Here is a 13,784-nt window from a genome sequence, read left to right as displayed (position 1 = left end):
TGTGCAGAGTGGATAGGGTCAGAGCCTTGCATCCCTGTGCAGAGTGGATAGTGTCAGAGCCTTGTATCCGTGTGCAGAGTGGATAGGGTCAGAGCCTTGCATCCGTGTGCAGAGTGGATAGTGTCAGAGCCTTGCATCTGTGTGCAGGGTGAATAGTGTCAGAGCCTTGCATCCGTGTGCAGAGTGGATAGTGTCAGAGCCTTGCATCCATGTGCAGAGTGGATAGTGTCAGAGCCTTGTATCCGTGTGCAGAGTGGATAGGGTCAGAGCCTTGCATCCGTGTGCAGAGTGGATAGGGTCAGAGCCTTGCATCCCTGTGTAGAGTGGATAGTGTCAGAGCCTTGCATCTGTGTGCAGAGTGGATAGGGTCAGAGCCTTGCATCCGTGTGCAGAGTGGATAGTGTCAGAGCCTTGTATCTGTGTGCAGAGTGGATAGGGTCAGAGCCTTGCATCCGTGTGCAGAGTGGATAGTGTCAGAGCCTTGCATCTGTGTGCAGGGTGAATAGTGTCAGAGCCTTGCATCCGTGTGCAGAGTGGATAGTGTCAGAGCCTTGCATCCATGTGCAGAGTGGATAGTGTCAGAGCCTTGTATCCGTGTGCAGAGTGGATAGGGTCAGAGCCTTGCATCCGTGTGCAGAGTGGATAGGGTCAGAACCTTGCATCCCTGTGCAGAGTGGATAGTGTCAGAGCCTTGTATCCGTGTGCAGAGTGGATAGGGTCAGAGCCTTGCATCCGTGTGCAGAGTGGATAGGGTCAGAGCCTTGCTTCCGTGTGCAGAGTGGATAGGGTCAGAGCCTTGCATCCGTGTGCAGAGTGGATAGTGTTAGAGCCTTGCATCCATGTGCAGAGTGGATAGGGTCAGAGCCTTGCATCCGTGTGCAGAGTGGAAAGTGTCAAAGCCTTGCATACATGTGCAGAGTGGATAGTGTCAGAGCCTTGCATCCGCGTGCAGAGTGGAAAGTGTCAAAGCCTTGCATACATGTGCAGAGTGGAAAGTGTCAAAGCCTTGTATACATGTGCAGAGTGGATAGGGTCAGAGCCTTGCATCCGCATGCAGAGTGGATAGTGTCCGAGCCTTGCATCCGCGTGCAGAGTGGATAGTGTCCGAGCCTTGCATCCACATGCAGAGTGGATAGTGTCCGAGCCTTGCATCCGCGTGCAGAGTGGATAGTGTCCGAGCCTTGCTTCCGCGTGCAGAGTGGATAGTGTCAAAGCCTTGCATACATGTGCAGACTGGATAGTGTCAGAGCCTTGCTTCCGCGTGCAGAGTGGATAGGGTCAGAGCCTTGCATCCGTGTGCAGAGTGGATAGTGTCAGAGCCTTGTATAATTGTGCAGAGTAGATAGTGTCAGAGCCTTGCGTACATGTGCAGAGTGGATAGGGTCAGAGCCTTGCTTCCGCGTGCAGAGTGGATAGTGTCAGAGCCTTGCATCTGTGTGCAGGGTGAATAGTGTCAGAGCCTTGCATCCGTGTGCAGAGTGGATAGTATCAGAGCCTTGCATCCATGTGCAGAGTGGATAGTGTCAGAGCCTTGTATCCGTGTGCAGAGTGGATAGGGTCAGAGCCTTGCATCCGTGTGCAGAGTGGATAGTGTCAGAGCCTTGCATCTGTGTGCAGGGTGAATAGTGTCAGAGCCTTGCATCCGTGTGCAGAGTGGATAGTGTCAGAGCCTTGCATCCATGTGCAGAGTGGATAGTGTCAGAGCCTTGTATCCGTGTGCAGAGTGGATAGGGTCAGAGCCTTGCATCCGTGTGCAGAGTGGATAGTGTCAGAGCCTTGCATCTGTGTGCTGGGTGAATAGTGTCAGAGCCTTGCATCCGTGTGCAGAGTGGATAGTGTCAGAGCCTTGTATCCGTGTGCAGAGTGGATAGGGTCAGAGCCTTGCATCCGTGTGCAGAGTGGATAGTGTCAGAGCCTTGCATATGTGTGCAGAGTGGATAGTGCCAGAGCCTTGCATACATGTGCAGAGTGGATAGTGCCAGAGCCTTGCATACATGTGCAGAGTGGATAGTGTCAGAGCCTTGTATCTGTGTGCAGAGTGGATAGGGTCAGAGCCTTGCATCCATGTGCAGAGTGGATAGTGTCAGAGCCTTGCATCTTTGTGCGGGGTGCATAGTGTCAGAGCCTTGCATCCGTGTGCAGAGTGGATAGTGTCAGAGCCTTGCATCCATGTGCAGAGTGGATAGTGTCAGAGCCTTGTATCCGTGTGCAGAGTGGATAGGGTCAGAGCCTTGCATCCGTGTGCAGAGTGGATAGTGTCAGAGCCTTGCATCTGTGTGCTGGGTGAATAGTGTCAGAGCCTTGCATCCGTGTGCAGAGTGGATAGGGTCAGAGCCTTGCATCGGTGTGCAGAGTGGATAGTGTCAGAGCCTTGCATCTGTGTGCAGGGTGAATAGTGTCAAAGCCTTGCATCCGTGTGCAGAGTGGATAGTGTCAGAGCCTTGCATCCATGTGCAGAGTGGATAGTGTCAGAGCCTTGTATCCGTGTGCAGAGTGGATAGGGTCAGAGCCTTGCATCCGTGTGCAGAGTGGATAGGGTCAGAGCCTTGCATCCCTGTGCAGAGTGGATAGTGTCAGAGCCTTGTATCCGTGTGCAGACTGGATAGGGTCAGAGCCTTGCATCCGTGTCCAGAGTGGATAGGGTCAGAGCCTTGCATCCGTGTGCAGAGTGGATAGGGTCAGAGCCTTGCATACGTGTGCAGAGTGGAGAGTGTCAGAGCCTTGCTTCCGCGTGCAGAGTGGATAGTGTCAGAGGCTTGCATACGTGTGCAGAGTAAATAGTGTCAGAGGCTTGAATACGTGTGCAGAGTGGAGAGTGTCAGAGCCTTGCTTCCGTGTGCAGAGTAGATAGTGTCAGAGGCTTGCATACGTGTACAGAGTGGATAGTGTCAGAGCCTTGCTTCCGCATGCAGAGTGGATAGTGTCAGAGGCTTGCATACGTGTGCAGAGTGGATAGGGTAAGAGCCTTGCATACGTGTGCAGAGTGGAGAGTGTCAGAGCCTTGCTTCCGCGTGCAGAGTGGATAGTGTCAGAGGCTTGCATACGTGTGCAGAGTAAATAGTGTCAGAGGCTTGCATACGTGTGCAGAGTGGAGAGTGTCAGAGCCTTGCTTCCGTGTGCAGAGTGGATAGTGTCAGAGGCTTGCATACGTGTGCAGAGTAGATAGTGTCAGAGGCTTGCATACAAGTGCAGAGTGGATAGTGTCAGAGCCTTGCTTCCGCATGCAGAGTGGATAGTGTCAGAGGCTTGCATACGTGTGCAGAGTAGATAGGGTCAGAGCCTTGCATACGTGTGCTGAGTGGATAGTGTCAGAGCCTTGCTTCCACGTGCCGTGTGGATAGTGTCCGAGCCTTGCATATTTGTGCTGAATGGATAGTGTCAGAGCCTTGCATACGTGTGCTGGGTGAATAGTGTCAGAGCCTTGCATCCGTGTGCAGAGTGGATAGTGTCAGAGCCTTGTATCCGTGTGCAGAGTGGATAGGGTTAGAGCCTTGCATCCGTGTGCAGAGTGGATAGTGTCAGAGCCTTGCATACGTGTGCAGAGTAGATAGTGTCAGAGCCTTGCATCCGCGTGCAGAGTAGATAGTGTCAGAGCCTTGCATACGTGTGCTGAATGGATAGTGTCAGAGCCTTGCTTCCGCGTGCAGAGTGGATAGTGTCAGAGGCTTGCATACGTGTGCAGAGTAAATAGTGTCAGAGGCTTGCATACGTGTGCAGAGTGGAGAGTGTCAGAGCCTTGCTTCCTTGTGCAGAGTGGATAGTGTCAGAGGCTTGCATACGTGTGCAGAGTAGATAGTGTCAGAGGCTTGCATACGAGTGCAGAGTGGATAGTGTCAGAGCCTTGCTTCGGCATGCAGAGTGGATAGTGTCAGAGGCTTGCATACGTGTGCAGAGTGGATAGGGTCAGAGCCTTGCATACGTGTGCTGAGTGGATAGTGTCAGAGCCTTGCTTCCACGTGCCGTGTGGATAGTGTCAGAGCCTTGCATACGTGTGCTGAATGGATAGTGTCAGAGCCTTGCATACGTGTGCAGAGTGGATAGGGTCAGAGCCTTGCATACGTGTGCAGAGTAGATAGTGTCAGAGCCTTGCATCCGCGTGCAGAGTAGATAGTGTCAGAGCCTTGCATACGTGTGCTGAATGGATAGTGTCAGAGCCTTGCTTCCGCGTGCAGAGTGGATAGTGTCAGAGGCTTGCATACGTGTGCAGAGTGGATAGGGTCAGAGCCTTGCATACGTGTGCAGAGTAGATAGTGTCAGAGCCTTGCATCCGCGTGCAGAGTAGATAGTTTCAGAGTGGTCCATTTGTGTGCAGAATATAGTGATGGAGCCATACATTCATTTCCATATTTCGATAATGCCGGAAGAATACTTCTTTATGCACAGGGGTTGATGTCAGACCCAAACTTCTATGTGCCGAGTGGACAGCGTTGGAGCTGTACATCTATGTAGAGTGGAGGGCAATGGGACCGTGCAGTTGTATACCGCTCGGACAGTGTTAGAGCTGTGTGGGGCGCGAGTGCTGTTGGAAGTGTGCATCCATGTGGGAACTGCACATTGGTAAGTAGAGGGGATAGTGTTGGAACCGTGCATCCGTATGCAGAGTGGATGGAGTCAGGAGCGTCCTCCGACTGAGGGAATAGGGTTGGGACCATGGATTTGCATTCATAGTTGATGGTTTTGGGACAACGATCCTTATGAATAGTGGATGGTATTAAAATATGAGAGGTCTTTTGTTGTCATTGCAGATCAGAGCCCCTGGATCAGATGCCATCGGAATGGGGGAGGGGAGTGTCAAACTGAATGGGGTTGTCTGTTGCTTATCATTTTGTGATGAGATGGTTGGTTTGTGTGTCTTTGCACTATATTCTAAGCAGTAAATGAATGTGGAATGTTAATAAACTTGCATTAAATGAAGCTTGTGATCTGCTGACTGCTCGATCTGTATCTCAGCTCGAGCTGTTCTCTATGTGGGTTTTTAGTGGCACGTGCAGTGTCCCTTGGAATCAACCTGTGAGTGAATTTAAGATTGATAAATACAATTAATACAGTAACTGCTTGTCCTGCTATCTTGGCGTGCTTTGCAATGTATTTATTTCCATCTTTATCAAACTTCGTGACATCCTCTGGTAGCTTCAGGAACTGCCAAAGCCCCATAGTTCCAGGGCTGGAAGGGATGCACAGACCTGGTAAGAGGCTTGTGGTTATTACCATAGACAGTGAGGCTTCCAGTGTCATTGGAAGGTCACAAGGGGTTCAGTTCCAGGGTCATTGGAAGGTCACGAGGGGTTCAGTTCCCGGGTCATTGGAAGGTCACGAGGGGTTCAGTTCCAGGGTCATTGGAAGGTCACGAGGGGTTCAGTTCCATGGGAGTGGACCCCAGGGAGCCTGTGCCAGGTGAAACACCAGAACTTCCTGTGGGTTCAGACACTTGTTCAGACTCTCTTGTTGCTCAGCACATGGTGGGAGATGGTCAAGCTGTCTCAGTTCTCTCCTCACTCCTCTGACATCTCTTGAAGCAGACCGCATCAGAAATATTTAATGGAACTATTCTATTTGTCTTTAAAAAATATTTAAAGTTCAATCCTTACTTCAGAACGCACCCCATTTGTTCCTGCTATTTTGCCTTTTATGACCGTTAGGCGCAGATAGAGGTTTAACAATTCTCTTTTATTTGACAATTTTATTGAATAGTGGTTGTTTTCCTCAGAATGTTTGGACATTGAATTGATTCTTGGGTTCTTCAGTTACATATATTTGGTGAACCAACAAAGCTTTCTCTGGAGATGTTAGCAATTTTGAAAAAAGGAAAAGATCTGAGGAACAAATCTAAAGGCGGCTTTAATAGTATTAAGAAAGCATACGTTTACTTTACCTCAAACACCGGATTCACTCAATGATCCCAGTGTTGACTTGACTTTTTTAGATGGCCGTACTTCAGAAAAAAAAATCTTGGCCATTGCATCTTTGAAATGTAGAAAAGCCCCTGGTCTGGATGGTTTTCCAGCCAGTGTAAATTACAATTTTGTAAATTCCTTGGACCCAAACTTTTTGACGAGATTGGATTACTCTCCAGATCTGCTCATGACTCCTCTTTACAACAAGCATTCTCAACGCAACAGGTCTCACATTTGTGAGAGTTAGAGCTATTGGCATTGTGAACGATAATGTGTTTTACCTATATGTTTTGGTTTAGAGGGTAGTGAATGTATGAACAGAGTTGCAGCAGTAGCACTGTCCAAAAGTCTAAGGGGCAGATTTACAAACCCCTTGCGCCGCCATTGCGTCACTTTTGTTGACGCAACGCCGGCGCAAAGAATGCAGCCTACTTGCAATGTGATGCATCTAGGGAGAAGTGTCACGTTGTAAAGCCATGCGTCACATTATACCTGCTTCAGGTATAATGTATGCAGGCTGGGCGCTCCCACGCAGGAAGGCCTTGTAAAAGTGACGCAGTAAAATCTACAAGATTTCACTGCGCCACTTTTAGGACGCCACTGCGTCAAAACCCTGCGCCTGCTTGAAGCAGGCGTAAGGAGTGAAGCAATATAGTAAGTATAGACCTCAAAATACATTGCTGGAGTTGAGTTGTGCTTTCGACACAACTCCAGCAATGTGTGACTGTTGGGTCATGAGATGCGTCAGAATTTCTGACGCCTCTGTTAATCCTTGCGCCAGTGGTGAGCAGTGGTTCCCAAACTTTTGACTCCTGAGGACCCCCACTCAATCCTTGCTGGAAGCCAGGGACCCCCAAGCAAATTGTACAATTTAAATTATTTTTAAAGAGGGAAACGGCCTGAATTGGGTCTATTGCCATGGACATGTGTGCATACAGCAGTGTATTATTTAGTGGTACAAGTCTCCTGCTCTCAGCCATAGCAGCACCTCTACATTCTCATTCCAGAGCCCTGGAGTGGTGACCCTTCCTTACAGCAACAGGTTGAATGATTGTGAATTATTAGCATGTTTACCTATTCACAGTTTAAAAAGGTCTAAAATATTATACAATTATGAAGCATTTTATAATAAAGACATGCCCCAAGGAGCAACGAATATTGTGAAAATTCTAACAAGATAGTGCAAAAAGCGATGATTCCAGTGTTCAGAGCAAATTCAAGGTCTATATTAGGAGTTCATCATGGAAGTGCAAAAGATGGCAGGAAGGTATCGGCACAGGAGGCATATTGTTTCAGTGAGATCATGGAACAATGCTATTCCAATTACCATAAACCCCGTTAGACATAATCTTTAGTCACAGACAGCAGAACAACATTTTACCACCAAGGGGTGAGCAGTGCAGTTAAGGCATATTTCAGAGAGGCCTCGTGTGGCACCTCTCCTTGATGTGTCTGAATATGAAAGCTTGACAGCACACACAATTCACACAAGGGCTTCTGGAAAGTGAGCAATCAGATATCAGCACGAAAATCCTACTGCTGATCCAGGCTGCATCTATTTTTACCTGCCTGCCAAGTAACGGTAAGCTATACACTTATGCCTTTCAACCCTTTATTGCTTTTATTGTATTGCCTGTATTTTCATTGTTATGTCTGTGACTGCTGTTGTCTGTCTTCCCCCGCTGCCTGTATGTGGTCTGTGCCCCTTTTTCTTCCCTCTGTTCCCCTCGCTGTCCCTGTGCTCTCTCTGCCGCCCGGTCTTTCCTTCTGTACCCCTCGCTGCCCCGTGTCTCTGCCCAGTTTTCGCTTCTGTTCCCTTTGCTGCCCCCGTGCCTCTTCCCGTTCTGCCTTCTGTTCTTAGCTGCCCCTATATTTCTGTATTCTGTATTTTGCCTCTGTGTCACTTATTTTTTGTGCCCGTCTGCCCTCTGTGCCACTCGTTTTTTGTGCCTTTCTGCCCTCTGTTCCACTCATTTTTCCCTCGTTTTTGTGCCCCTTTTGCCTTCTGTTCCACTCGTTTTTGTGCCCTTCTGTTCCACTCGTTTTTCCCTCGTTTTTTGTGCCTTTCTGCCCTCTGTTCCACTCGTTTTTCCCTCGTTTTTTGTGCCTTTCTGCCCTCTGTTCCACTAGTTTTCCCTCGTTTTTTGTTACCCTCTTGCCTTCTGTTCCACTCGTTTTTTTGTGCCCTTCTGCCTTCTGTTCCACTCATTTTTCCCTCATTTTTTGTCTTTCTGCCCTCTGTTCCACTCGTTTTTTGTGCCTTCTGCCCTCTGTTCCACTCGTTTTCCCCTCGTTTTCCACTGTTCCACTCGTTTTTCTCTCGTTTTTGTGCCTTTCTGCCCTCTGTTCCACTCGTTTTCCCCTCGTTTTCCACTGTTCCACTCGTTTTTCCCTCGTTTTTTGTGCCTTTCTGACCTCTGTGCCACTCGTTTTTCCCTTGTTTTTTTGTGCCTTTCTGTCCTCTGTTCCACTCGTTTTTTGTGCCTTTCTGCCCTCTGTTCCACTCGTTTTTTGTGCCTTTCTGCCCTCTGTGCCACTCATTTTTCCCTTGTTTTTTTGTGCCTTTCTGTCCTCTGTTCCACTAGTTTTTAGGTCGAGCGACCTATCTCAATGCGCATGCGCATTGAGAGCGGGAGCTCGATCTATTGCGGCTTAAACAGAGCTTACCGAGATCAGGCGATTCCCAGGCGATTTCTTCCAGTGCACGTGAAAGCGCGTGCACAATGCCACCAGCCGCTTGCCTCGCATTACCACATCAAAGGCAAGGCGGCCTCGTCTCAGGCCCCTGCTGCTTCACACCCTCATGCCGCTCTCCCCGCTCCGCCCTCTCCCCTGCCCGCCGTGTCCACTTCACTTTGACGGCCGCAGGCCGTCTCTCGTGTTTCTGCTTGCTTATTATTATAATAACTTTTTTTGTAGGGCCCTGCTGCCACTAATAGCAGCCGGGCTGTAACTCTCCGTGTGAAAAGTGCTTTTGCTCCACTAATGTGATTTGTAGCTGCTCACCCCATCGGCACTTTGCTTTAATCCCCAAAAAGAGTGCTCTTTAATCGTCATTCCGCTCCAAAGTCTCTGCGTCATTCAAGTGTCGGACGGAGCGGAAAGCCTGCAGGAAAACACCCTTCAGCAGAACTGCGGGCAATAGAGCACGCCGTCCTCTGCAGCTCTGGTCCTCAGAAACATGCATGCCCCACCTCTCAATTTCGTGACAGTTCCCCAACAATACACTGTCGCCGCTGAGCAGTGCCAGTACAGAAACCCCTAACAGCAGGAGTGAACCGCTCTGCAGCACGCCGACTGGCGCCCAGCTAGCAATAATAGACATTGCTTTCTGTGCTTTTTAAACAACCGACCACGGGAAAGCTTAGGCTCCCATTGCATATTTCTTCCCCTCTCCCTGTGCTCCCCCTCCCCCCAGCCCACACACTCATGCTCTGAGGCCTCAAGACCCCCCCATCTCACCTCCCCCTCCGCATCTTGTGCCCATTTTGCAGCAAAGTTGACTCATTGGGCTACATCTCCCACAATTCAGCAATATTTTTCCTAACATAATTGTACAAGGGAAATTCAAGTAGACACAAAGGCAGAAAGACCGGAGCACAGATGCGATTTTTCTGGGACACGGTGTAATGTTCTTATTAATGCTTTATACAATGTCATTCATGATTTTGAGGCATCTTTTCATGAATGTTTGACTATTCTTTTATGCACCCCAAAATCCATTGTTTGCATACATTGTAATGGACCGGTGAAAGCGTTTATTTACCACTCTCTGTGGCCACTGCCCATGTCACAGGCTCATTTGTCCTTTCTTCGCCTTAACACAGAGGTGGCCTTTTATTAGCCATATTAAAGGCCATGCGTGTTCATTTGCTGGTTGTGAATGCAGACGCCGTGGACTGCTGGTGTGAGTCTTAGAAGTGTGTCATTGCTCTGCAATCTTGACTTTGTCTAGGGATGCCGCACTTTACGGCAGTCATCAACAGGCCGTAATTATAGCCTTGGGCCCATCGGCTTAATTACAGGGCCCAGGTTTTATGGGCTAGTTAGAGTGCAGGGTGGCCGTGTCTCACACCATGCCCTCCTGTGGGTATGGTGCCTCCTGAGCTCGGCTTGTGTTGGGTTACTGCTTCAATAGAAAGCATATGTATATATATTTATGGCTGCCAGTGTTATTAATAAACGGGCCCAATAAAACAAGGTACTTGAAGCAAAGCAATTAATAAAAGGACATTCACTCATTTATTACCATAGAAACACGCCAAAAATCCATGTCATTACCATTTGACAACACAATAACTAGTGTGAGAGAACACTGCTTACTGCAACACAGATGAAAACGGCTCTGCTACTGCAAGGCTTGTTCAATGTGGTTTCATCTCACTGCTGGATTTAGCCTTTTGTGCCCTTATGCATGCCTTCATTTCAAATACTACACGTAAAAAACACAGCAGGGCATGGAACATATGTGCAGCCTCGATTGTAAGTTATGGCAATTCCCTAGCGGGTAATATGTTGCATACCTGGGTATCTGAATATATTTTTTAAATGAACTAAAATCACATTTTATTTGTGAGTTTGACTGACTAATGGTTGTGAGAAAAGCATTGCTTAGGATAAATGTTTTCTCTTAGTTTGAAGCAGTTTTGTTGTGAATGCTTGCATCAACAAGCATTGGCATAGCCAATAGGTCTCACCTTTAGGACCTTATAAGTGTTTAGCCATGCAACAGTTAATGTTGTTGCACCAAGGATATTGTGCTGCATAACTAAATACTTATAAGGTCCCAAAGGCGAGACCTATTGGCTATGCCAATGCTTGTTTGTACCTTTCTGCCCTCTGTTCCACTCGTTTTTTGTGCCTTTCTGCCCTCTGTGCCACTCGTTTCTCCCTCGTTTTTTGTGCCTTTCTGCCTTCTGTGCCACTCGTTTTTTCCTTGTATTCGTGCCCCTTTTGCCTTCTGTTCCACTTGTTTCCCCAGCCGCTGTGCCCCCTGCGGCCCCGCCCCCCTGACTGCCCACTGCCCATTTGCTGCCCCCGCCTACCGATTGTATTGTTGTGGTCTCGCCGCCCCTGCGCCAACATTCACAGCTCTTGTCTGCTGTGAGGACGCATGGGCGTTTCATTTTTTACTACGATGACAGGCACTCGAGTCCTGCGGACCCCGTGGGAATGTCTCACGGACCCCTGGGGGTCCGTGGACCACAGTTTAGGAAACGCTGGCTTAGAGTATTTAGAATGGGGGAGTTACTGCCTGGACCAAAGAAGCAGCTAGCAGCACTGCCTAGAGGACTTAGAATGAGGAATTACCACTATGACCAGAGAGACATCTGCAGCACTGTCTGGAGGACTTAGAATGAGGAATTACCACTGTGACCAGACAGACATCTGAAGCACTGCCTAGAGGACTTCGAATGAGGAATTACCACTGTGACCAGACACATCTGAAGCACTGCCTAGAGGACTTAGAATGGGGGAGTTACTTACGGGAGCAGAGAAGCAGAAAGCAGCACTGTCCAGAGTACTTAGTATGAGGAATTACCACTGTCACCAGAGAGAAATTTGCAGCACTACATAGAGGACTTAGAATGAGGAATTACCACTGTGACCAGAGAAGCAGCGACAGCACTGCCTAGAGGGCTTAGAATGAGGGAATTACCGATGAGACCAGAGAAGCAGCAAGCAGCCCTGTCGAAGTCGATAAATCTTTATTCGATCAAAAGAAGACCATAAAAGTACATAAAAACATACATTTCACATGGGTTCAGGCTAAAAACAGAAAGATTGTTGTCAACAGAGCATGTGGACGCACCGTGGGTATCTTACCTTTCCACTCGCTTCCTGACCAGAAACATATCTCTGATGGCCTGCACATTGCTTGTGGCAGATGTTTTGGATTGGCAAACAGATCTTAGCAACCCAGCCCCTCGACTTAGAATGAGGGAAATACCGATGAGAATAGAGCAGAAGCTAGCAGTACTACCTAGAGTACTTAAAATGAGGAATTACCACTATGACCAGAGAGACAGCTGCAGCCCTGTCTAGAGGAGTTAGAATGAAGAATTACTACTGGGACCAGAGAGATAGCACTACCTAGAGGACTTAGAATGGGGGAGTTACTGTCAGGAGCAGAGAAGCAGCAAGCAGCACTGCCTAGAGGACTTAGAATGAAGAATTTCCACTGTGACCGGAGAGAGAGCTGCAGCACTGCCTAAAGGACTTAAAATGAAGAATTTCCACTGTTATGTTATGTTATGTTAAGGGGTGCTTGTAAAGCGCACTGTCACCGTGGGTATCATGGCGCTGATAAGGTGCTAAGAAGAAGCAGAGGGAATTTAGCTAGTTTGCGGAAAGAGCCAGGTTTTTAGTGATTTGCGAAATTGGATGAGAGTGCCAGAGATCCTAACTGGGAGGGGGAGGGAGTTCCAGAACTTGGGGCCGAGGAAGGCGAATCTTCGACCACCAGATCTACAGAGTTTGAAGGAGGGGACCACCAAGAGATGTAACTGAAGTGATCTGAGATTGCGTGAAGGACAGTAGGGTCGAATGAGGGATTTCAGGAAAGCGGGGCAAGAGCCAGAGAGAGACTTAAAGATAAGGCAACCAAGCTTGAAGGCAGCCCTGAGGTTGACAGGGAGCCAATGCAGTTTGATGAGGAGGGGTTTGGCAGATTGCCACTTCGGTATCCCGAGGGCCAGTCTCGCCGCCTGGTTTTGAATGATTTGCAACCTGTAGATGGAACATTTGGGCAAACCATGGTAGATGGAATTCGAAAAATCCAGGCGGGACAGAACGAGGGCCATGATGACTTGCAGCAGGGCATCGGGGGTGAGGAGGTAAGCCACCTTCCTAATCCTGCGTAGCTGGAGCATGCAGGAGGAGACCACCGTCCCCACCTGCGGCCCGAGAGAGAGCCCAGCGTCGATAGTGACCCCGAGACTTTTCACCGAGGCCACCGGGGTGGGAGAGGAGCCGAGCTCTGCCGGCCAGAAATGTGGGCCCCAGTGGACGGCGCTCTTGCCCGGCAGGAGGAGCTCCGTCTTTCCTGGGTTCAGTTTAAGCTGGTTCTGGCACATCCACTGAAAGATATGGGACATGACTGCCTGGAAGGTGGGAATAGCAGAGGGAGAGTTTAGAGAGAAAATGAGTTGTAGGTCGTCCGCGTAATTAAAAGCGGTGACGTCCCACTGCCTCAGAGAAAAAAGAAGAGGGCGAAGGTAAAGATTAAAGAGAAGGGGAGATAGAGAGGAGCCCTGGGGGACCCCACAAGGCAGATGCTCCCTGGGGGCCCTGAATGTACCTAGGCTGAGTGTCTGGGATCTCCCAGTAAGAAAGGATTTAACCCATGCCAGCGCCAGGCCCTGGATGCCGGCCTGTTCGACACGGTGGAGAAGGATGTTATGGTCCACCGTGTCGAAGGCGGCCGACAGGTCTAATAATACCAAGGCCTGGGAGGTACCCTTGTCGGCTCCGTCTCTCAAGGTGTCCAAGACGGCCAGGATCACAGTCTCCGTGGAATGACCGGGACGGAAACCGGCCTGGTTGGCTTCGAGGAAGTTGGAGCACTCGATGAACCTCGAGAGACAGGCAGTGACATGGGCTTCTAAGATTTTAGAAAGAAAAGGCAGAAGAGAGATAGGACGATAGTTCGCCGGGACGGCCGGATCTGCTCCAGGCTTCTTCAACAGAGGCACTAGAACGGCCTCCTTGAAGGAGCTGGGTACCGTCCCGGAGAGGAGAGAAGAGTTAAGCAAAGGAAGGATGCAGTCGGGTAGGGAATGGCAGATGTCCCGTAGTATGGAGGGTGGACAGTGGTCGTCAGGAGAACCAGACTTAATGCGAACGGCCAGGCTGGCTAGAGATGTGGGATCTAAGGGGGGGAACTGATTA

General features: G+C 49.3%; 2 protein-coding genes across 5 annotated transcripts in view; both read left to right on the top strand.

The window, feature by feature from the left end:
* Positions 1-13,784, top strand: part of LOC144754057 (saoe class I histocompatibility antigen, A alpha chain-like) — a 1,371,606-nt gene that overhangs the window by 890,027 nt on the left and 467,795 nt on the right. The window lies entirely within an intron of this gene.
* Positions 1-13,784, top strand: part of LOC144754058 (class I histocompatibility antigen, Gogo-OKO alpha chain-like) — a 538,990-nt gene that overhangs the window by 254,993 nt on the left and 270,213 nt on the right. For 3 of the 4 annotated variants that reach the window (XM_078641573.1, XM_078641574.1, XM_078641575.1), the window contains exon 10: positions 4,575-4,925. The exons of the other annotated variant lie outside the window; for it this stretch is intronic. The gene's annotated coding sequence lies outside the window, so the exon portion shown is untranslated. Of the gene's footprint in view, positions 1-4,574; positions 4,926-13,784 lie in introns of those variants that run through there. 4 annotated transcript variants of the gene reach the window in all.

The sequence above is a fragment of the Lissotriton helveticus genome, chromosome 5_1 (assembly GCF_964261635.1).
Source record: "Lissotriton helveticus chromosome 5_1, aLisHel1.1, whole genome shotgun sequence".
NCBI lineage: Eukaryota > Metazoa > Chordata > Amphibia > Caudata > Salamandridae > Lissotriton > Lissotriton helveticus.
This window is presented reverse-complemented; position numbering and strand designations above follow the sequence as displayed.